This window comes from Euprymna scolopes, chromosome 22, assembly GCF_053919585.1.
Source record: "Euprymna scolopes isolate OS-2025 chromosome 22, ASM5391958v1, whole genome shotgun sequence".
Lineage (NCBI taxonomy): Eukaryota > Metazoa > Mollusca > Cephalopoda > Sepiida > Sepiolidae > Euprymna > Euprymna scolopes.
Window position 1 is genome coordinate 97,972,823 of NC_136503.1, and position 24,619 is coordinate 97,997,441.

Below are 24,619 nucleotides of genomic sequence, written 5' to 3' on the forward strand. Positions count from 1 at the left end.
AAAGCGTCTTTCCCTTTGTGATTGTTTTTTATACTAATGGATAAATCATGTGACCCTAGACCTTCTATAAAATTGTATGGGTTGACTAGCTTGTGTGTTAATTTTTACCCCCATCTTTACAATCGGTTCACACCGTGTCTGAAGTTGTTCCTTTTCTTCTCTTTCCTTTTCTTTTCTTCTTCTCTTATTTACTATTGGGACACCGTCTTGGTAGTTCCTTTGTTTTTTCTTTCTCAATCAATTATTGTATTGATAAAGAATTATTACGGGACCACAAGCACTAATACCTGAGGTCGCAACCGACGGCATCTGTTGCAAGAGGTAAGACGTTCTTTTTCTCTTTCTCTCTCAGCCAGTTGTCATTGATGTATTAGGATAAATTTCTTAGCCTCAGACCTTGGTCCTTGATTATACCTTTTTTATAGCATCCTATTAAGAATTCGCTATACTACTAAATAAAATAAAGATCAGTAGGATCCCCTCCCACCACCACCGCTTGTGGAGAATAAAATAATATATACGCACACTGTTTCAAAATCTGTCTTCTGATTTGTCTTTGTTATTAATATGTTATCATATAATGATAACAGCATATCTTTACATAGTGGCAGCTCACGGGATTTAAAAAGAACTTAAAAAAAAAAAAAAATCCACGTCAAAAAATATGCAGTGACTAAAAAACACTAACGCACGCGGTACAAAAAAAAATCGTCATTGCGAACAAGGCGCAACGTAAGTACGCCAATTTTAAATTAGTAATAGAATTTTCTGTTGTTTCTTGCTATTTCTTTTTTTTTTTGTTGCTAAAAACAAAAATAAAATAAATAAATAAAGAAAGAACAATAATAATGACGCATACAAACGCAAGCGAACCAGTTATGCATTGGGACTCCGAAAATCTGTCCGACGCGTTCAGATTTTTTAAACAACGTTGCTAACTTGCTCGCTATATTTGTCTGTAAAAAATATTCCCGTCGAAAAGCAAGTAGATCACATTTTACTATTGTCTGGCGAGGAAGGACTTAGAAGGTATAACGCCTGGACGTTCGAAAACGAGTCTGATCGAACGTGTCCAGAAGTTATTTGGCAAAAATTTGAGGAGTGATTAGAATCTCAAATCAATTTTCGAATTGCACGTTTTTACCTTCTCCAATACAAACAAAAAAAATACAGAAAACATTGACGATTTCGTTGCTAGGTGCAGATTACAGGCAAAAAAATGCAAATTCAGGGACAACCAGGAAAACGAAGAACGTCTCATAGAGCAGATAATTAACGGCACAAGACACCCGGAATTACAAAAATTACTGCTAACGAAAGGCATGGAGCTGACGCTTCAAGAAGCCATAAATAGTGGGCGAACGCACGAAGTGTCCCTAATGTACATGAGACAGATGACCGAAATTCAAGGGAGTGATCATCGGGAAATAGACGTTATTAAACAAAGCCAGTATGCACGATGTGGAAACACACGTCAAAAAGAAAAATGCCCAGCCTGGGGCACCACGTGTTCGGCTTGTGGGAAAAAGAATCATTGGGCAAAAATGTGCAAAAACAAAAAGGAAGACACAAAAAGATTCGGCCAAGCCAGAACTATGCAGAACCGTAAACAACCGCACTATATTAAAAACAATAAGCGGAATAACCGGATACACTCACTGAAATCAGAGCCCCAGAAAGTGTACAACGAATTTGAACAATTAAGTTTTGACGCCATTCAACAGGAAAAGGATGATCGTACTGAAGTCTTCAGAGAACTGGAAATAAAACTTCCTAATAGACCAGGCACCCATCTATTAAAGGCCAAAGTGGACACAGGTGCGGAAGGAAATACGCTCCCCCTGCGAACTTTTTGTAAGATGTTCCCAGAAAAAATAGATAATCGGGGACAGCCCATCCCAGGCTCAACAAAAAAGGAGCAGACTATTTTAACTGCATATAATGGATCTAATATTATGCAGCATGGGTCGATTTAAATACAATGTGCACACAAAGACAAATGGATGGCTCTTAAATTCTTTGTGGTTACAACAGAGGGTCCCACGATAATAGGACTCGGAAAATCTGGCCGACGCGTTCAGATTTTTTAAACAACGTTGCTCGCTATATTTTTCGATCATCCTTTTCCTGTTGAATGACGTCAAAACTTAATTGTTCAAATTCGTTGTACACTCCCTGGGGCTCTGATTTCAGTGAGTGTATCCGGTTATTCCGCTTATTGTTTTTAATATAGTACGGTTGTTTACGGTTCTGCATAGTTCTGGCTTGGCCGAATCTTTTTGTGTCTTCCTTTTTGTTTTTGCACATTTTTGCCCAATGATTCTTTTTCCCACAAGCCGAACACGTGGTGCCCCAGGCTGGGCATTTTTCTTTTTGACGTGTGTTTCCACATTGTGCACACTGGCTTTGTTTAATAACGTCTATTTCCCGATGATCACTCCCTTAAATTTTGGTCATCTGTCTCATGTACGTTAGGGACGCTTCGTGCGTTCGCCCACTATTTATGGCTTCTTGAAGCGTCAGCTCCATGCCTTTCGTTAGCAGTAGTTTTTGTAATTCCGGGTGTCTTGTGCCGTTAATTATCTGCTCTATGAGACGTTCTTCGTTTTCCTGGTTGTCCCTGAATTTGCATTTTTTTACCTGTAGTCTGCAACTAGTAACGAAATCGTCAATGTTTTCTGTATTTTTTTTGTTTGTATTGGAGAAGGTAAAAACGTGCAATTCGAAAATTGATTTGAGATTCTAATCACTCCTCAAATTTTTGCCAAATAACTTCTGGACACGTTCGATCAGACTCGTTTTCGAACGTCCAGGCGTTATACCTTCTAAGTCCTTCCTCGCCAGACAATAGTAAAATGTGATCTACTTGCTTTTCGACGGGAATATTTTTTACAGAAAAATATAGCGAGCAACGTTGTTTAAAAAATCTTAACGCGTCGGCCAGATTTTCCGGTTTACTTGTAAGTTTCCCACGATCTTTCGGTTTAGTAGTAATTCGCCAGGTGATGGAATTACATGGCTGATAGGGGTTGACCGTAAACACAGCAGTACCATGTCTACGTCACGACCACTTGAGGTAGCCTTTCGAATAGCGGATTTGATGGCTTACACACAGCGCTCGGCTAGACCATTTGATTGAGGGTATCTAGGGGATGATGTATAGTGCTCGAATCCCCACTCCCTTGCAAATTGCTTAAATAGACTAGAGCTATACTGAGGACCGTTGTCACTGATGACTCTCTCCGGGATCCCTTGCTCTCCAAATATTTGTTTGGTCAGCTTGATTACTTCCTGGCTGGAGAATTCTTTTACTTTCCTCACGAAAGGGTATTTGGAATAGTAGTCCACCATTAGCATATAATTGTGGCCATCATTATGGAAAAGATCTGTGGCCACTATCTGCCATGGCCCCACAGGAATCTCATGTGGCATCAGAGGTTCTGCACTCTGTGCTTTTTGGTGCTGTTGACAAATGGCACATTGTTGTACAACATCGTCTATGTCCTTATTGATGTTGTGCCAAAATACACAACTTTTGGCTCTGAGTTTACATTTTTCGATTCCCTGATGGCCATAATGGATTTTTTGTATAATTCCCGGCTGCATCGCTTTGGGTATGATCACTTGACCACCTTTCATTACAATACCATTTTCGATGTCCAGCTCATCCCGATATGGCCGTATTTGCTGATTTCCCTGGCTGTGTTCGTCCAGCCGTGCAGAATGGTTGCTTTGAGCTCACAGAGTATGGGGTCAGTTTCTGTTGCTAGCCTTATCTGTGTTATTTTTTTTTTGTGGAAAATTGAACAAAATCCACTCTTATATTGAGGTTGATCTCTTCCTTGTCTTTCTTATTAGGTAAACGAGAGAATCCGTCTGCCAGGGCCATTTCTTTGCCTGGGCGATATATGATTCTGAAGTCGTATCCTTGTAGACGTAGCAGCATGTGTTGCAAACGGGGCGGAGCCGCGATTAAATTCTTTAAGCTGATCATTTCTAACGGCTTATGATCACTTTCTACCTGGAATTTGCGCCCATATAGGTAGGTTTTGAATCGCTCACAGCCAAACACAATAGCTAGAAGTTCTCGTTCTATGTTGGCATATCTTTGCTCCGTCTCCGTTAGTGCTTTTGAGGCAAATGCAACCGGTTTTCCTTCTTGAAGGAGTACTGCACCTAAACCTTTGTTTGATGCATCCACTTGTAGGCTTGTTTCCTTGGCTGGATCGAAGTATGTGAGGGACATTTCGTGGCAAATCAGATCCTTGATTTTTTGCAGTGCTTCCTGGCAGTCCATTGATAATCCGAATCTTTCTTCAGTAGATCTTTCATGGGTGCAGTCAAATCAGAGAGATGCGGGATAAAGGGAGCTAAGTAGGTGATAATTCCTAACACCTTTTGCAATTCTGTGACATTGCCAGAGCTGGGTAGTTGTTTTATTGCATCTACCTTGCTTGGATCTGGTTTTATGCCATCCTTATTGTAGACAGCACCAAAAAAATTGATCTGCTTTTGATGAATAGGACATTTTTCGCTGTTGAAGCATAATCCTTCAGTTTGCGCTATTTTCATTAATTTGTGCAGGTTGTTATCATGCTTCTGTTTCGTCTTCCCATAGACAATGACGTCATCAATTAGCCCAATTGTACCAGGGCATTTTTCCAATATCATGTCCATTCTCTGCATGAATACGTCCTGTGACATCACCAGACCAAACGGCATTCTTAAAAAATAAAATCTCCCAAACGGTGAGTGGAAGGTTGTTAACAACTGAGATTCTGTGTCCAGTGGTATGGACCAATAACCGTTTTTTTTTGCATCCAACTTGGAGAAGTGTTGAGCTCCTGACAGTTTGTGCGCTAATTCCTCCATTGTAGGGGTCTTATAATGGCATCTCATGATCGCTCGATTCAGGTCCTTAGAATCAAGACATAGGCAAAGTTTTCCGTTCTTTTTCCGAATGTATACGATGCTGCTCACCCATTCGGTTGGTTCACTAACCTTTCTGATAATGCCCTGTGATTCCATCGACTTTAACTCTTCCTCGATTTCATCTTTCAAATGGATCAGGCATTTCCTGGGTGCGTGGATCACTGGTTGATGATCAGGCTTTAGGACTATGTGGTAATCACTTTTGAAGTGTCCTATGCGGTCAAATTGATTCGGGTACGATTTCTCCAATTCACCAATAGAATTAATAGGTTTGTGATTTTCTCTAATTGTGCAGTGGAGGCTTATTAGCTCCAAGTTTCTGAGTGAGGGCAGTCCTATTATCGTGGGACCCTCTGTTGTAACCATAAAGAATTTAAGAGCCATCCATTTGTCTTTGTGTGCACATTGTATTGAAATCGACCCATGCTGCATAATATTAGATCCATTATATGCAGTTAAAATAGTCTGCTCCTTTTTTGTTGAGCCTTGGATGGGCTGTCCCCGATTATCTATTTTTTCTGGGAACATCTTACAAAATGTTCACAGGGGGAGCGTATTTCCTTCCGCACCTGTGTCCACTTTGGCCTTTAATAGATGGGTGCCTGGTCTATTAGGAAGTTTTATTTCCAGTTCTCTGAAGACTTCAGTACGATCATCCTTTTCCTGTTGAATGGCGTCAAAACTTAATTGTTCAAATTCGTTGTACACTTTCTGGGGCTCTGATTTCAGTGAGTGTATCTGGTTATTCCGCTTATTGTTTTTAATATAGTACGGTTGTTTACGGTTCTGCATAGTTCTGGCTTGGCCGAATCTTTTTGTGTCTTCCTTTTTGTTTTTGCACATTTTTGCCCAATGATTCTTTTTCCCACAAGCCGAACACGTGGTGCCCCAGGCTGGGCATTTTTCTTTTTGACGTGTGTTTCCACATCGTGCACACTGGCTTTGTTTAATAACGTCTATTTCCCGATGATCACTCCCTTGAATTTCGGTCATCTGTCTCATGTACATTAGGGACACTTCGTGCGTTCGCCCACTATTTATGGCTTCTTGAAGCGTCAGCTCCATGCCTTTCGTTAGCAGTAATTTTTCTAATTCCAGGTGTTTTGTGCCGTTAATTATCTGCTCTATGAGACGTTCTTCGTTTTCCTGGTTGTCCCTAAATTTGCCTTTTTTTGCCTGTAGTCTGCACCTAGCAACGAAATCGTCAATGTTTTCTGTATTTTTTTTTGTTTGTATTGGAGAAGGTAAAAACGTGCAATACGAAAATTGATTTGAGATTCTAATCACTCCTCAAATTTTTGCCAAATAACTTCTGGACACGTTCGATCAGACTCGTTTTCGAACGTCCAGGCGTTATACCTTCTAAGTCCTTCCTCGCTAGACAATAGTAAAATGTGATCTACTTGCTTTTCGACGGGAATATTTTTTACAGAAAAATATAGCGAGCAACGCTGTTTAAAAAATCTGAACGCGTCGGCCATATTTTCCGAGTCCCAATGCATAACTGGTTCGCTTGCGTTTGTATGCGTCATTATTATTGTTCTTTCTTTATTTATTTATTTTATTTTTGTTTTTAGCAACAAAAAAAAAAGAAATAGCAAGAAACAACAGAAAATTCTATTACTAATTTAAAATTGGCGTACTTACGTTGCGCCTTGTTCGCAATGACGATTTTTTTTTGTACCACGTGCGTTAGTTTTTTTTAGTCTCTGCATATTTTTTCACGTGGATTTTTTTTTTTTAAGTTCTTTTTAAATCCCATAAGCTGCCACCATGTAAAGATATGCTGTTATCATTATATGATAACATATTAATAACAAAGACAAGTCAGAAGACAGATTTTGAAACAGTGTGCGTATATATTATTTTATTCTCCACAAGCGGTGGTGGTGGGAGGGGATCCTACTGATCTTTATTTTATTTAGTAGAGAGGGACAATCTAAGGGGGATAACTCGAATCATAATATCACACCAACCAACTAAGGAGATACAATATACACAGATTTTTTAAAATAAAAAAACGAAACAATTTTTATTTACATTGTAAACATATAGAAATAGAACTTTTTGATAATTCAAAAAACTTTTAACAATACGAACAGAATTGTTCTGGTGGTTTTGCAAATATTCTGTACTTTCACCTCACTGAAAGTCAAAAACAATTCTGTTCGTATTGTTTAAATTTTTTTTAATTATCAAAGGTTTTATTTCTATATGTTTAAAATGTAAATAAAATTTTGTTCGTTTTTTATTTAAAAAATCTGTTTATATTGTTTTTTTTTTCATTTCCAGCGGTTTATGGTCTCATTGCAAAAAAAAAAGTGAGGAAAGGTGAAAAGACATTTGATGTGGCGAAAAAGGGAAAATGGGAAGTCTTTCCCCTTATAATAAAATGCATCCGTGAACAATATGTTTTTGTAAAATTAAAAAAAAACAGGTGTTTTTGTAAAAACAAATAAAAAAAAATGTATTTGTAAAAAAATAAAATTAAATTGCTAGGTGAAAATACAGAATAGTTTCAAACACCTCCACCAAAAGTACCAGAATAATTGTTCGTATTGTTTAATTTTTTTAATAAAAAAATTAAACAATATGAACAATATCAAAAGTTCTATTTCTATATGTTTTCAATGTAAATAAAAATTGTTTCGTTTTATTTTTAAAAATCTGTTCATATTGTTTTTTATTTCCAGCTTTTTTTTTTGCATGACGTCAACGGAGTAAACAAATATCAGTAAAATTGAATTAAAATTAATATTAATGCCTTTTATCGATACATTTTCAATAAAGAAAAAGACTAATATTAAAATAGGTCAATATTAAAAGAAATTTAGAATATTGTTTAAAATAAAAGAAAAAAAATTCTGCTTATATTGTTTAATTTTGAAAAATATGGTCAGTTTTCATGGATAAAAACCGATGAATCGAGATTTGTGTCCCTTTCGTTTTTAGTTTGGGTTGTTTTGGGTTCGAGGTTAATTGCCACCTAAACTTCAATCCTGCCAAAAAACAAGTACAGGTTTGTTATCATTTGAAATTTTAACCACGTGTTGATATATAAAAGGAAATGAAACTAGACGGTGGCACCATCTTTTCCCTTTTGGACCTGCAAAGGATAATAGAGGCTATTTTGAAACCTAAAATACACATCAGTCCACATACATAGGCAGATGTGTGTATATAAATTGTAAAAAAGAAATATTTGAGGGAGGGGTACTGTAATAAAACGCAAAAGACTTGAAAAAAAAAACAAAAGTTGAATATAATTTGGTAGTGAAAAAATGAGTCTTCTTACAATGTTGGCATACGATGTAGGGGAAAAAATCGATTTGAGTCGAGAGTCCTTTTTTACCTTAAAGCCAGTCTTGAAATTTCTCTATGCCAGCACCAATAATCACTGCTCACATTTTCAAGATGTTAGCCTTCTCATCATTTTCAATCAGAAATCATTTATTTTACTTTATAATACTTTTAAAAAATTCTTCTTCAATTATCAGACACGCAATTTTTTCTCCCTTTTCATCTTTTCGTGATTTGGTTGAAAGTTTCTTAAACAAAAGAACAGAGAAAACGAAACGAAATTTGATGATTTTTATAAAAACGAATGACGATCATGTATATTTACGCATCCAAGCGGCTTACGGTTTTAAAATTTGTTGGTGAAAAAAAACAAAAATAAAAACAAACAAACATGTTATTCATTTTGAAGACGTCAACGAAAATGCAAGTTAACACATAGAATTTCCGAAATCTGATTATTTTCATTAAAACGGAAAACGAAACGAGCCAAAATTAAAAACTTGAAGTCAAACTGAAAACTGAAGTCACATTTGATTATTATATTGTTTTCTCGTTTCGTTTTCCGGTTCATTTTTAAATTATGGCGTTGTGTGTCAGAATTTTTTGGGAATTTTTTACACCTTTAACACAAAACTGCGAATAAAATATACAAAACTAGTAATTTCTCTTTTTAACATAGTTTGTTTAATTTCTTTATGGAATATAATTCCAAAATAAACTATTAACGTTTTGGTAAATGTTAACTTGCGCTACTACAGAACATTGATCACTCTAATTTGGTTTTATAGATGTATTCGAGGTCGCTGACAACAAATCTGATAATCAAACCCGCCGCAAATTTACCGTTTGCATGGTATGAACCCTTAGACCTTGGGACTATTTTGTGCTATTTCACCGCCTTCGGTAGTGTTTTTCTTACATGATACGTTCGCGTCCGATCACATCGCGTTGGAATCTTTCAAATAAGAAAGTTAAAAAAAAAAAGAAATGTGGTTCATTTTTTTTTTTTCGTCTTACGTAGTTCTTAATGATTTTTTAATTGATCAAAAAATAGTTTTCACGAGCGGTTTGCAAAAACATAAGGTGCAAGTCTATAAATGGCCCACAAGTAATCTTTTTTACAATAAAAATCTGGAAAACAAAAAAAAACTAGTGTTTTCCACATTCTCTGTATTAAAAGAAGTCAATTTATTTATTTATTAGACCTACAAATCGTAAAATTTTATTATCTTAAAAAAAAAAAAATGTACTTCATTGATAAAATATTCGATGGTCTGCATGTACTGCTCTTGTTGACCAATATTTCCGCCAGGCGTCGTTAGTGGTGTTATCTCTCAAACAAGATAGCGTCCGGCTAAAGCTTCGATAAAACGTCCGATAATATTTGATTTTCTCAAATAAAAAAAACTACTTGATCGATTTACGTGGTTTTTGGAATGTGACATCTTACTGCAGTGACAATTACGTACATTATAAAGATTTTTTCCAGATTTTTATTGTAAAAAAGATTACTTGTGTAATACTGTATTAACAAAACCAAGACTTCAAAAAAAAAAGAATTGGTAGCAACAAAGAATGTATTTCATTGTAAGTTACAATTGTTTTAAGACCGGTTGGACAATTTCAAGCATTATGGCGTTTGAAAATTTTCACATAACCAGCCTTTCTTCAGACTTCTTGAATAAAAAACACTTTAACAATAGTACATTATTTAAAGAAATTTCCCTTAAAGGAAATGAAGCAAGCGAAAATATTTTGTCAAGAGCTTATTTAAATATTAATATATCACCTAATTTTCGTATCCTTATTTAAAAACCTGACATAAGAAGTTACTACATGCATATTTTGTAAATTTTAATTTAAAATTTAACTTTTTGTTTGGTAGTATAAATATTAATTTTTAAGGTATTCGATTCAACTATTTATCTATGTATTTATCCAAATTTCTTATATAGTGCTACTTACTGAGGTAACAATTCATGTTCATATTATGTGTATAAATTTCTATCTTTTAGCATTTAGTACTTGGTGAAATTTCTTGCTGTAGGTGATTTTTGTTAACCTTTTCCAGCATTCATTATATATGCATGTTTTGTGATCCAGGTTACTTTACTGGCTCTTATTTCTTGATGCTTCACATGGCAGATTCAGCCTTGATCGACACTGGTTTCAGTAGAATGATCTTTACATTGCAATCATTTTCCTCGTTTTAGTGTCTAGCTTTTTAATCTTTTTTATGTTGAATACATAAGGCCAAAGCTGCATTTCATCACTAAGACTGCTAGTTGGTTAATATCAGTTAGTTTCGTCTGTTTCTAAACTGTAGTTTGCAAAGTATTTCTTACTTAATGTAAATATTCTCAAATGTTTTTTTTACATATTTGCATTTTAAATTTAAGAGCTTTCGTTAAACAAAAGTATGTGTGTTGCTCCTGCTCATCCTAAGTATTTTATGTATCTTTTACCATATTTGCATGTTAAGAGCTTTTGTTTATATGAAAGCATGCATTGTTCCTACTCATCTAGATATTTTATGTATCTTTATCAGACAGTATGTTTTCCATTTGGGTCTTCTTCCCAGCTATGATTTCCCTATTTCATTTTATTAGTTTATTCAAGCTAGGAACGGGCATCCTACCAGATATTCACTTAATAATTTACATTATTAATTTCGTTTTTAAAATATCAGTTTTTTCTAAATGTTTTAAAATATTCTTGAATCAGCTACCTCATCCTATTGTATAGTAGTCGTCCCAGCCCAGAACTTTACAGTTAGATGTCTGGTGGCTCACACTTTTTACTTCTGTGTGGCAAAACCTGCAAATGTTGCCACTCATCCCTCTCAAAGCATTGATCATCAAGCACTGACCCCAGCAGTCACCACAAGCCTCCTATCACAGTGGAGCTATCCTCTTTTTAGCCAGTCGATAAAGTCTTTCCTGTCTATATAGTCTTTGGTGGATTCATCAGAAATATAATTGGCATACTATTGGTTAGCCTATGCTACCAGCTTTTAACAATAAAAATTCTTGGTTTACTCTGGCAAACCCCTTGGGTCATCTGCATAACAAACCTGTTCTTTACCTGTCTCATCTGTAAAGATACCTTGTCTAAAATGTCCAGATAGTTTTATGATGGAGGCTGCTCAACTGGCTTTTATGTTTATGATCCATTTCACCGTTTGGATTCATCAGATATTACCTGGGGCTCACACTTCTGTAGGGTTGCATATGACACAATAAATGGTGCTTCTGTGTAAAAGAAGAGCCACATACTTCACAAGAATATGCCTTTTCTCTATTATGTTTTGCATGTGTATATGTTGTTTTGTGGTATGACCAGAGCCACATACTTTACAAAAATATGGCAGTTCTTTATTAAGTTTTCGCATATTTAAGTAAACATGAATATCTGCATATTTTACAATATGGTTTTTCTCTAGCATCAAATTTTAAGTTCTTTTTTGAAGTCAAAATATTTGAGATATAAAAAAAATTTGTTCAGAAGTTTTCTGTATTGTAGATGGAGTGTAATTATAGAGCTACATATAAACAGAATGTACAGTGATTCTCAGAATTAGCTGACTTAAGAATATTGTAAAACATTTAGATAAAACTGAGATTTTAAAAACCAAATGAATTAGGCTATAATTTTAGTTTTCAACATTATCAGAATGTTTGTTTAGTTTTACAAATAGTATGGATGTTTGAAATGTTACCTTTATTAAAAGATCCATGCATAACTTGATAAAATTCACCAAGCTCACAATAGATTATCCAGTAAATTTCTACTGAATACACTGGAAAAAAAGAAAAATATATATACACTTGACAGAGAAATTTTTTCCAATGTTTTTTCTTTTTTTAACATTTGTAACTTAAAGCGATTTTCATCAAGACATTTTAATATATATTTTCATAGTCATAATTTTATGCAGATATTTTCACTTATTTTAATAAATCCTTATCTTTTTTACCAGAAATGGGGCATCCTTATACATGGAAGACATGAATCCATTACTTGACATCATCCGTGAAGAGCAAGATGGTTGATTCCTTTGGGGCTTATTAGTGACTCATACGCATAGTGTATATAATCCGGATTTTATTGTGCAATTGTAGATCTCACATTCTTTTTCAATTTTCTTATTTTGATGTAGCTGGCATTAGGCGTGCTACAGCATGCCAGACATTCACCCACTACTTCAGACATTCTGTTCATATATATTCGTTTGTGACTAATCATATCGACTTTTTTAATGTAGAGCCACATAGTTTACAAGAATCTAATTTCTCATCATTTTATAATTTTATTTAAGTTTAAGTTCTCAGAATTTAAGATGCTTTATTGGGGCAACACATAATTTCTATAAGACACATAGATATTCAAGTGTTCAAATAAAATTCTCTTTTATATGCTGAGGAAGTGAAGAAGTGTAGAACACATTTCTTCAGCAAAATTTAAGTTAATTAAATTACTAAATAAGTATATCTTTCTTGTCCTACCTTGGTATTGCAGGCATCCAAATACCAAAACTCATCTGATCTAATGCAGAATCCAACTGTTACTTGAAGGAAGTTTCTGGTAATTCAAACTTGGAAATGTGTTCGCACATGCACTAACATACATAGTAAGAGAGAAACTGAATGCCTACTGGAGAGAAACTGAATGCCTACTGGAGAGAAACTGAATGCCTACTAGACACTATCCTCGAGTGCCTAAGGTCTCTCTGTACAGGGGTTTGTCAGAAATTCTGATATGAGGACACTTCATTGGAAGCAAACCCTGACTAAATATTCAAAGAAATGGTGTGCTATCTCCTCAAGCCATCCAGCACGTCCCCCAGTTTGCAGACGGGGGCACCCCCTTTAGCAATAAAGGGCAGCTTTGAATAAGAAATAAAAAGCCGTGGACAATGGGGAAATCAAAACAATATATGAAACAAAATAAAAACACATACTGGTAGGTCGGCACCCAGGATAAAAAGGGCCCTTCAACCCGTTCATACGCCAGGCGGGAAGATGCAAACAATGGTGTAAACCTTCCGAACTCTGGAAGTGGCTCTCCAACCATGACAGAGGATAACCAGGGTCAGCCATCAGGCCTTGATAACAGAGGTCCTGGCCCCCAAACATCAAATTCAGCAACAAGAAAGAAAAATACAAGAGGCTTAAAAGCTCAGCCGTGGTCTGTTGCAGAAAAGAAGGTGCTACTGTTTTGCTACCCCTACTCAAAGTTCGAAAAGTGGAGCAAAACATCCACTGACATTCTTACCGAGAAAATAAAAGATACTAACCTACCTGAAGAGAAAAAATCTACACCTATTGCCCGCCTGCGATCACTTATTTCGCAGATAGGAAACTATGTATCAGAGGAAGAGCAAAATGAAATTAAGACTGCAGCTCTAAAGAAGGCAGAAAAAGACTACATTCCTATTATGGAAGAGGAGAACATTCGAAGAATGGAGTCAAGATGGACCTGGGAAGAAAAGTGGATACTGATGTGGGCAATGGAATATGCTCAGGCAAAATATTCCAAACAAAAACAAAGGACAGAGACTTGGAGGGAAATATTCTTCCATTTCTGTCCAGGCAAACGGAATGTCCCATCTCCAAAAAATTAGGTCACAAAGATACAATAGCCTAAAGGTGATGAATGAGGAAGAAATAAGACATCTAAAAACAGAAGTCGCATCCCTCATTAAAACAAACCAGAACCCACTTCAAAACCCCATAGAAATACCACCCAATAACCTACCCATATCTACGAATGGAAATGAAAGAACCACAAATAGTCCCATACTGGACCTTGATTCTTCGGCACCAATGCTAACAGGTGAAATACCACAAACACCAGCAACACTCCCTCAGGAAATGCCCGAGGTGGATGATGACCAGTTAATCTTGGAAGAAGAACTATGTAAGACCATTGAGGAGGTCCAACGGATGGGACTTCAAGAAAGACAAATGCTGCCTAAAATAACAACCACGAGAGCAACAAAGGGAGCAATAAAAAGGGTTAATGTTGCTCTCAAGAGACTAGTGCTATATAGCACAACACTGACTGAGTTAAATCAGGTGTCTTATGCCTCAGGACTCTACATTGTAAGGAAAGTAATGCCAACATTCCAAAAACAACGGGAACCAGAGGCAAAAGACAAAATACCACGCTGAAAACAAAAGATCCAAAACCAGCTAAACCTGTGCCGAAGGGAATTGTCCCAGATTAAACAATTCCTAGCCGCCCCTGCTGTACAGGGACGACTGAAGAACATCATCAGCAAACTCAGCAGGAAATATGGTACAAAAGCAGGACAGCTACAAAACGTAGCTAGAGAATTAGAAGGAAAAATCCCAGCACTTTCCAAACGCATTAAGAAAAGAGAAAGCAAGAATAGGGCAAAGCATGAAAACAAAACATTTAAGCAGAATGCTCGGTTATTTTACCGTAACCTAATAAGGGACACTATAACGGTGAATAACCCGCCCAAAATGCAAGAGCTGGAGGATTATTGGAGGCCTCTCTTTGAGAACGAGATCACTCATAACAAAGAGGCTCAATGGATCCATACCATTGAGAGGAGCCTAGAAAATAAGCCAGAGATGCCGGAGCCAAAGATAACAGCTGCCACTATAAAAATGAAGCTAAATGGCGTCTCATATTACAAAAAACCTGGCATAGACAATCTCCCCAATTTCTGGGTGAAACAACTAACATCATTACATGGGCATTATAGCAGTTGTCTCAACAGAATATTGAGCGGAGAAGAAACCACACCAGAATGGCTATTAAGAGGAGATACAACCCTCATAGCAAAGACAAAAGAAACGCAACGCCCTAATAAATACAGGCCCATTTGCTGTCTCACTACCACCTACAAACTCTTCACTGGCCTTGTTGCGGACAGTATATACCAACACCTCTCCTGCGCCACATATCTTGAAAAAGAACACGCAGGCTGTAGGAGGGACTGTCTAGGTACCAAAGACCAGCTCTTAACAAATAAAACCATCTTGGAAGACTGTAGGAAGAGACAGCGAAATTTAAGTATGGCTTGGATTGATTATCAGAAGGCTTATGACAGTGTACCACACACGTGGCTTCTACGCTGTCTAGAGCTATATAAGATACACCCGATAATCAAACAGGCCATAGCTACACAAATGAAAATGTGGCAAACAAACATGACATTAAGCCACACAAAAGGAAATATAAGGGTCACGGACGTAAACATCAGGCGAGGAATCTTCCAAGGAGATAGTTTATCCCCTTTACTCTTCTGCTTGGCAATAGATCCGTTAAGCAAACTTTTAAACAAAAACAAATGTGCTTACAATCTAAGCCAGGACCGCCGACAAGACCCAAACAAACGAATTAACCACCTGCTCTTCATGGATGACCTCAAGCTGTATGCCAGTTCTGATGCCGACTTAAATAAACTCTTGCAAGTCGTACATAACTTCTCCAGAGATATTGGCATGAAATTTTGACTGGACAAATGGGCAAAGTGCTCCATCAAATCTGGGAAGAAGATCGAAACTGAAAATATACAGCTTGATGAATATACCACCATCAAGGACCTAGAAGGGCAGGAAGGATACAAATACCTTGGCATAGAAGAGAATGATACCATCCAGCATGCCAAGATGAGAAACAAAATTGGAAGTGAGTACATACGCCGAGTCAAGAAGATATGCAAAACAGAACTCACAGGCAGAAACAAAATAACTGCCATTAACCAACTAGCCATGCCAGTGGTAACATACAGTTTTGGTATTGTCGACTGGCCACAAAAAGACATAAATAGACTAGACACTAAGACACGTAAAATGCTGACAATGTATAAAGTAATATACAGAAACCAGTGTCTGTCTAGAATGTATCTGCCCAGATGGAAAGGAGGTATGGGGCTCTCGGAGATTGACCATCAACATCATGCAACTATTGTGAGCACCGGACAATATCTGATGAGCTCTAAAAACCCAACTCTCAAGATGGTGCACCAACATCAGGAATCAAGAGCCAGTAGAACAACATCCATCACAAAACTGGCCAAACATTTTGGGAAAGACTGTCTTACAAGTGAGACAGAAACAGAAAAGATACCTGCGACTGAAATAGCCAGAAAAAGTCGCCAGAAATACACTAAAGCTTTCCATGACAAGAAAGTTGAAGAATGGGCCAACCAACAACGGGCCAAGTATTTTCTGGACGAATATAACCAAGACTATATTGATAAAAAAGGGTCTATAAGCTGGTTAAAGGATGGATCGCTCCACTATGACCAGGAGAAGTTTATAATAGCTGCCCAAGATCAAGGCTTGATGACCAATGCGTTTAAAAAGATGAGTGGTCTCAGCAAAGACAATAAATGCAGGTTCTGCCACACAGAAGTAGAGAGTGTGAGCCACCTGATTTCTAGCTGTAAGGTTCTGCTAGGGGACGGCTACTATACAATGCGACACAATGAAGTATGCAAATATCTCCACTGGACGATCTGCAATAAGTTAAATATCGAATGCAGCAAGAAGTCATGGGAACATATACCCGAAAGAACAGTCGGAAACAAGTCATATACCATCCACTATGACTATGCAATCCCTACAGCCACGTACCTAGAAAACGGAGCTATAAAACCCAACATTGTAATATGGGACAAGAAGGAGAAGGAAGCAACCTTGGTGGAAGTTAGTGTCCCGAATGATGCTGGGTTAAACAGAGCTGAGAGGGAAAAGATTACCAAATACCAGGGTCTTATGTAATACATGAAAAGAAACTGGAACCTTAAGAAGATCTCTATCATTCCAGTAATTATAGGAGCAACCGGACTTATGAAAAAGAACTTTACAAACTATCTTACAAATATACCAGGTAAACCAATTGCAAAGGAGATTCAAACAATTGCACTTAAAGGGACGGTTAGAATCTTAAAAAGATCTCTCGGTTGGAGTGTCTAAAATAGCAGGTGTATGTTTGGCATCTGGTAGGATGCCCCATCCCTGGCTTAAACAAAATGATAAGAAAAATGAAAAAATAGAGAGTAATAATAATAAGCATTATAATAATAATGATGATAATAATAATAAGAAGAATACTCATAATAATAAGTATAATAATAATTATAACAATTATAGTAATAATAATAACAATAATAATGATAATAATATCAGTAACATAGAGAATATACAAAAGTAAGAAATTAACTTAGGGTATAAACAATTACATGCATTCAAATGTAGATCCAAAGCAAATTAAAAGGAAATATATCAAGGCAAGATCCAAGGTATTAGCATTATGAGATTTAGAAGTTGTTTTCCATAATCAGTTGATATAGATATTGGGGTGAACAGTTTATATGGGATATAAATCCAGATTTTAAACTGTATATTCTAGTATTCAACTCAAATTTTCCTCTTTTCACCTGACCAATTACATGTTATAGTATATCTGTTATAGCCCTGTTAAGGGTTGCAAAGAAAAAACAGAATGCCAAAATAAAGTAATAACATGTATTGCAAAGCATACAATAGGTGGCTTGTTCGTTGTAGCTAATGAATAACATAAGTTAGTCCACCACATATCGACTGACACCTTAGTCTTCCGATATTTATTGAGATTGGAATTGTCTATTAGTAGATAACATAGGTTAGTTCCACCACAACACCCTCTCCCAAGCTGATAACTCCTCCAGGCAGTGTATCAGTAGTTTTTCCTCTGGGTGGACCATGAATGACTCAGTGATATATTGGAGTGACGTTGATCCTCTGTAAATAATCATCCAATACTGAGAAAATAGAGTTGCAATTGGGACCTGCTGTGGTGTAGCTGAAGTTTTTGTATCCAGTGAAAAACTGCCTGCAGTCACATAGACACTTACAACTGGGTTGATTGCTAAGGGTGTCATCACTTTAAGACTAGCGAAAGAGTACCCTGCCTGATTTTGATTTCTTGGTTTGTGGTCAGGTGCTGTTCTCATTTACAACAGTATTGGTTTGTTTGCAACTTCAGTTTGGCTTTTTGTGGCCTAGAACAAGAAAAGCTTCCTTTTGTTTTTTAAGGAATAGACGTCTGTTGTATTTTTGTTTCTTGTTTTGCAAAAATTATTGCTTGGCTGGTTGCATACTTTAAATTCATGAATTTAGTCTGACCCAAGTAGGTTAGTGGTATTCCTTAATACATGAGCTTTTAGTTTTTTGTCTTTCCCTATAATTTGACATTCGCTACAAGCTCACCTTCCAAGTCACTTTGCATACCGTTAACAGACTTTGCTGTATTTCATGTTCTCAGCATTGTGGGTTTATTCAATTTCTTCCAGATATTTAAATTTATTCTCAAAAGGTCTGAATCCGAATCGAGTTGTATTTTATTTCTTTATCATGGATTTTTATAGTAACATATTCTCACAACCGTTCTTCGTTATTTTCAGTCCCTGCCAAACATACTTGGATTTTGAATCTAATTATATTTCTGTAATAAGTACCTTTGTGTCCTATTTTTTTTTTTTTTTACAGATTAAACATTTTCTTGATAAATATTGAGGGTCCTTAACCCAATGCAAATTACCACATCGATTATATGGAGCTGATATTATTCTTTCTTTAAATTCTTTCTTAGCTATGTGTCAATGTGTGTCCTTCTTCCCTTACTTGTGTTTTATTTTTACATGTTTTTTAAATTGTCTGTCTGTCCTCAGCTTGATATACATCAAATCTTTTTTTTAATAATTTCTATTTTCTGGTAGTCTTCCTATAACTTTGATAGGGTTAGGTTTGGTTCATTTTCTAATTTTGTTAGCACATGCCTTCTAATTTCTGCATCTCGACCAGAAGTAAATCTTGCACAAATATTAAACTTTTAAAAATGTCGGCACTGAGGTCTGCAAGTCTGAATTTGTTGCAATGTTTATTTTCCATGGGTGCATATGTTACAACATCATCTTCTGCAAATTCAGCCATGACTAACGCTTATGGAATAAAGAGACTTTCAGGCTAAATAGTTCTGTAAGGAGTTCCACCATTTTGGCAAAAGAATTTTTATGTTTTACATGATAAAATTAAATTCACAAACTTGTTATGCTTATTATACAGTAATAGTAAACAAGCCTTTTTCTGGTCTGACCACTGTTTGCAGTCAATACTAGAAAAAATGTACATACCAACAAAAATAAACTTCAAACAATTTACCTTCTTCAGGTCTGTAGCAGAAATTGTCCATCACATTCCATATTGACTCTTGTAAAAATGTAGTATTATTATTGGTGGATGTATTATTTTCATGACTTGAGTAAGTATCTCTTTTATGTGTTGTTGATTTTCATATTGCCGGGCCTCTAGCCTCATTAGTTGTTCTTGTTATTTTCTATCTGAGCACTTTTGGTGTTTAAATAATTGTTTTTTATGTCAGCGTTTCTAGTGTTAAAATAATTGTTGTTGATGCTGTTGTTATTGTTGTCCAATTTGCAGTTTTAGTAATTGTTCTAATGTACTTTATAAGGCATCCATTTTTTGTATGATGGGTAAATACTGAATTTATGGAAATTGCCACAACCTTGTTCAGATTAACCAGGTAAGGTATTTTTAGAACAACTAGGAAAAGGCAACAGTAATTTGTTTCCTTCAATAATGTTGAAAATGAATGCTGACAATAGTTTTAATTCCAAGTGAATATCTTTTCCTATAGAAGAGAAAAAACGTGTGTCGTGAGATAATATTCCTTCAAAGCAAATTTCTTTTCATAGAACAAAAGAAGTTCGTTGACACACCTATTTAATGATGCAAGAAAAAACATGAATGATTTGTATTCTTCTTTCTTTTCTATTTACAGGTATACCAAGATGTCGTGACAATGCCAAGCAAAGAGAAAATAAATTATGAAAATATTCTTACTTTCCAAGCGTTTGCAATTTAAACTTTTATGTCCATGCACTTATTTGGTTTTCGCGAATTCAATTCCTGTTTTTCTCCTTTCATCAGTGTTTTCTGAACACTTGCTTGATTTAATTAAGCTTTCCGTTGTGAATTCTTTTGAATGCTGGGGCTATTGCAAATTTAAGTGTCTTCTGTGAGTTAAAAATCTGACAACGCCATTGTTATAGCCCTGTTAAGAGATTGCAACGAAAAACGTCAAAATAAAGTGACATGTATTGCAAAGCATACACTAGGTGGGTTGGTCCAGTGGAGATCGACTGACACCTTATGGCTTAGACTTCTGGTATTCATTGAGATTGGAATAGTCTATTAGTAAGTAACATAGGTTAGTTCTACCACAACAATATTGTTCCTGTAATTCCTTAATGTTACAAGATTTTAGGAAAATAACTCAACTAGTTTGGTACATTACCCAGCTAAGTGTTGTAACTTAAGGTAATATCATGAAAGGTGCCACAATTTGCCTGTATTAACCAATGTATAACCGTGTCGAGAGCATCTAATTTGGTTTAAATTTTGAGTGGTAATTTTAAGTTTATGTTGATGCATCCTTTTATCAGGTTGTCTTGTAAAACCCTTGTACAGAAATATCGATTCTTGTTTATAATTCCTAGTAGACAATTCAACCTTGTGAATGTGTTTTCATATGCACTAACATATGTTGTTTTACAGTAAATGAAGAACCACATACTCCACAAAAATATGGTTTCTCTTCAGTATGTACATCTTGCATATGTATATCCATATGAGATTTCTGTGTAAAAGTAAAACCACAAACATTGCAAGAATATGGTTTCTCTCCGGTATGTTTATCCATATGCCTAAGCATGCTAGATTTCTGTGTAAAAAGAGAACCACATACTTCACAAGAATATGGTTTCACTCCAGTATGTGTTTGCTTATGTTTCAACATACTTTGCTTTATAGTAAAAGTAGCACCACATACTTCACAAGAATATGGTTTCTCGCCTGTATGAGTTCGCTTGTGTATACCAATATAAGATTTATGTGTACAAGTGTAATTACATACGTCACAAGAATATGGTTTTTCGCCTGTATGTGTTCGCATGTGCATAACCAGAATAGATTTTCGTGTACAAGTAAAGCCACATACTTCACAAAAATATGGTTTCTCTCCAGTATGTGTTCGTTGGTGACTAACCATAGATCCTTTAGTTGTAAAAGTAGACCCACATACTTCACAAGAGTATGATTTCTCCCTTGTATGAGTTCGCATATGTTGCAACATGTGATCTTTGCGTGAAAAACATGAGTAACACACTTCACAAGAAAATGGTTTATTACTAGAATGTGTTTTCAAATGCCGTAGTAAATGTGGCTGCTGAGAAAATGAAGAACCACACACTTCACAAGAATATGGTTTCTCTCCTGTATGTGTCCGCATATGTTGCAACATATGGTTTTTTAATGTAAAAGAACAACCACATATTTCACAACAATATGGTTTTTCTCCAGTATGAGTTCGCATATGTTTCAGCATATTGGATTTCATTGAAAAAGAACACCCACATACTTCACAAGAAAATGGCTTTTCTCCAGTATGTGTTCGCATATGGTTGAGCATACTAGATTTAAATGAAGAATAACCACAGATTTTACATTGTTCTTTTCCTCTAGTATCAGATTTTAAGATCGTTTTTGAAGTCGGAATATTTGAGAAAATTTTTGTACAATTCTTTTTTCTACATTTTTCCATATTGTGCATGTAGGATAGAAACAGAACTCTACATATAAACAAAAATCCGTGATTCTCAGAATTTGAATTGATTTAAGATTACTTGAAAATATTTTAATAAAACCAAATCAAGCAGTACTTTCATTTTCACGATTAGCTGGAATTTATTTATCTTCCCAAATGTTATGTATGTCTGGAATGCTGCCTTTATTAAAAAGGCTATGAATAATTGGGTATAATACACCCCCGTCGGCATCAGATTATCGAGTTATATACTGAATATACTGGAGGGAAAAGAAATACATATAGATATGATAAGGAAATATTTTGCCAATATATTATCACAAAATGGCGTTTCATACAGTTCACAAAAATCGTATTGCTCTTCTTTCAGATTTTTAAATTCAGCCAATTTTCAAGAAATTAGAATATATTTTTATATTCAAGTCACCAAGAGAATTAAGATCCATCTTAATCCAATAATTCATTTGTGTTGTTTGATTGCTGAAGATTCTGAAAATAAAAACCAATAAAGATACATTTGAAGTAAAAATGATAAAGCTTTACACATGTTCTTTGCAAACAATATATTTTTATTTCGATATTCATTTATTTCAAATTTGTCTAGTAAAATATATGCATAAACTTTGTAGGTCTATGACTAAAACTGAAGTCTTGATTTATAATTTTATGAATGTTCCCAAATTCATTATTCATATTAACAAATGTGAAGACATGGACTTATTTTTTGCAATGTATGTAATAAATTAGGCAAATCTTTGCTAGTGGTTTCTGTGAAAATTTTAACTCATGGAACCGATAAAAACATCCGATTAACCAAATTTGGATAAAAACTTACCAGATTTAAGCTATGAATTTGACTAATATATAAATTATTTACATTTCTAAATAGAGGCAAAAGCAGACATACATATATCTGTGTGTGATGTTATCGAGCTATTCAAAAACTTGATTCCAGTAAAGCAACTGGCCCTGACAGCATTCCTATTATAGTGCTAAAAAAGCTTCAACCAGAACTAGCTCCCATACTTACAACAGTTTAAGTGTTATCTTAAGGAGAATTGCTTCCCAATACCCTAGAAAATCTCATCAGTATGTCCTGTATTTAAGCTCAGGTGATCAGTCATCTCCCTCTTAGTACTGACCAATAAGTCTCCTGTGTGTCATGAGTAAGTTGCTAGAATCTGTATTAAATAGAGAAGTTTTCAATAACCTCAGCAAAAATGACCTTCTCAGTGACATACAATATGGTTTCTGTTCTGCTAGATCTACAGCAGATGTGCGTACAGTTATATCTCATAGGATTAGCGAATCTCTCAATGGAGGCTTCCTTTGTAGGCCAATTGCTTTTGACATATCAAAGGCCTTTGATAGGGTAGGGCATAAAGGTGTACTTCGCAAGATTTCCCGCTACAGTATAGCTGGAAATGTCTTCTCAATTGTTAAATCATTTCTCTCTGATAGGTTCATAAGAGTAGTAGTTGATGGACAGAAATCAGAAGCTCACAGCATTAATGCTGGAGTCCCTCAATGTTTCATCCTGGGCCCAACTCTCCTCCTGATCTACATCAATGATCTTCCAAATCACATCCTTAGATCATTCATAGACATTTATGCTGATGACACTATAATCCATGGCAGCACATTAAAGTCTGTAAATGACCAAGTTCTCTCTGATTCTCTCCTCTGATCTTGAGCACATGGTAGAATAGCGAGAGAGGTGGCTGGTTACTTTTAATGCATCTAAAACCAAGCTTATATCTTTACATCATCAACGTTCTTATCCACATCTGGCATCAATTGAAATCTTGAAAGGCTCCATGTTTTGACAGGCTCCTGGGTTTGACCTTTACTCCTGATCTGAAATGGAACATGTACATTAAATCCATTGCCAAGGTCACTGGAAAAATGGTGGGATTCTTCTATCGATCCATTAGATATCTCACTGCTGATACAATTCTCTACCTATATAAGTGCCAGGTATGTTTAAGGATGGAGTACTGTTGTCACATGAGCAGGAGCTGCTAGAAAGACCTTGTCCTGCATTGACAGACTTCAAAACAGACTTCGTAGCCTAGTCGGGGATGCCCTTTTCTCTTCACTGCAACCTCTTTCTCACAAAAGAGATGTTGCGAGCCTGTCACTGATTTATTGCTATCTTAATGGCAAGTGCTCGACTGAGCTCCAATCTATGGTCCCTCCTCACCAAACTTTCACAAGTAACACTCGTCTAGCTGAAAACACTATCAATAATTTACCCCACTCTTTATCTGTCCCTAAACCTAAACATAGATTCCGCGAACAAAGTTTCTTTCTTAGAACTGCCCACCTGTGGAACTCTCTTACGTTTGCCTGCTTTCCAGCTGATTACAATATGGTTGACTTCAAGTCTAACATAAACAAGTTCTTGATGAGCCGTTCCCCTTAAGTAATCCAATTTACCAAATTTCCACTACTAATGATTACTACAATATTGTCCAATTGACTACTGTACACTGTTTAACCCTTATCCTTGAGTGGCATCTAGGCCTTGATAAGTGGTGACTCCTATATAAGAAAGAATGTGAAATAATTTTGCAGTTAGCATAAATCCTTTGTATGCAAATTGTTTACAGAAAAAAGAAGCTAAAACTGTTTTCTCAAATAGAAGTTAAGTGAAATAATTGATATATTTCCAAATTTATCTCTCTTTGAGTTTAACTTTAATCATATTTCTATGTAATTTGTAAGAATAACTCTTTAT

General features: G+C 35.8%; 1 long non-coding RNA gene across 3 annotated transcripts in view; it reads right to left on the minus strand.

Annotated features, from left to right (window-relative positions):
• LOC145243556 (uncharacterized) overlaps positions 1–24,619 on the minus strand; it is a 49,689-nt gene that overhangs the window by 6,962 nt on the left and 18,108 nt on the right. Inside the window, exons 2-4 of one of the 3 annotated variants that reach the window (XR_013862905.1) lie at positions 19,416–22,368; positions 11,951–12,031; positions 6,762–8,480 (exon numbers count right to left, since the gene is read on the minus strand). This is a non-coding gene — a long non-coding RNA (uncharacterized LOC145243556). Of the gene's footprint in view, positions 1–6,761; positions 8,481–11,950; positions 12,032–19,415; positions 22,369–24,619 lie in introns of those variants that run through there. The other 2 variants (XR_013862903.1, XR_013862904.1) reach the window with 2 other exon arrangements.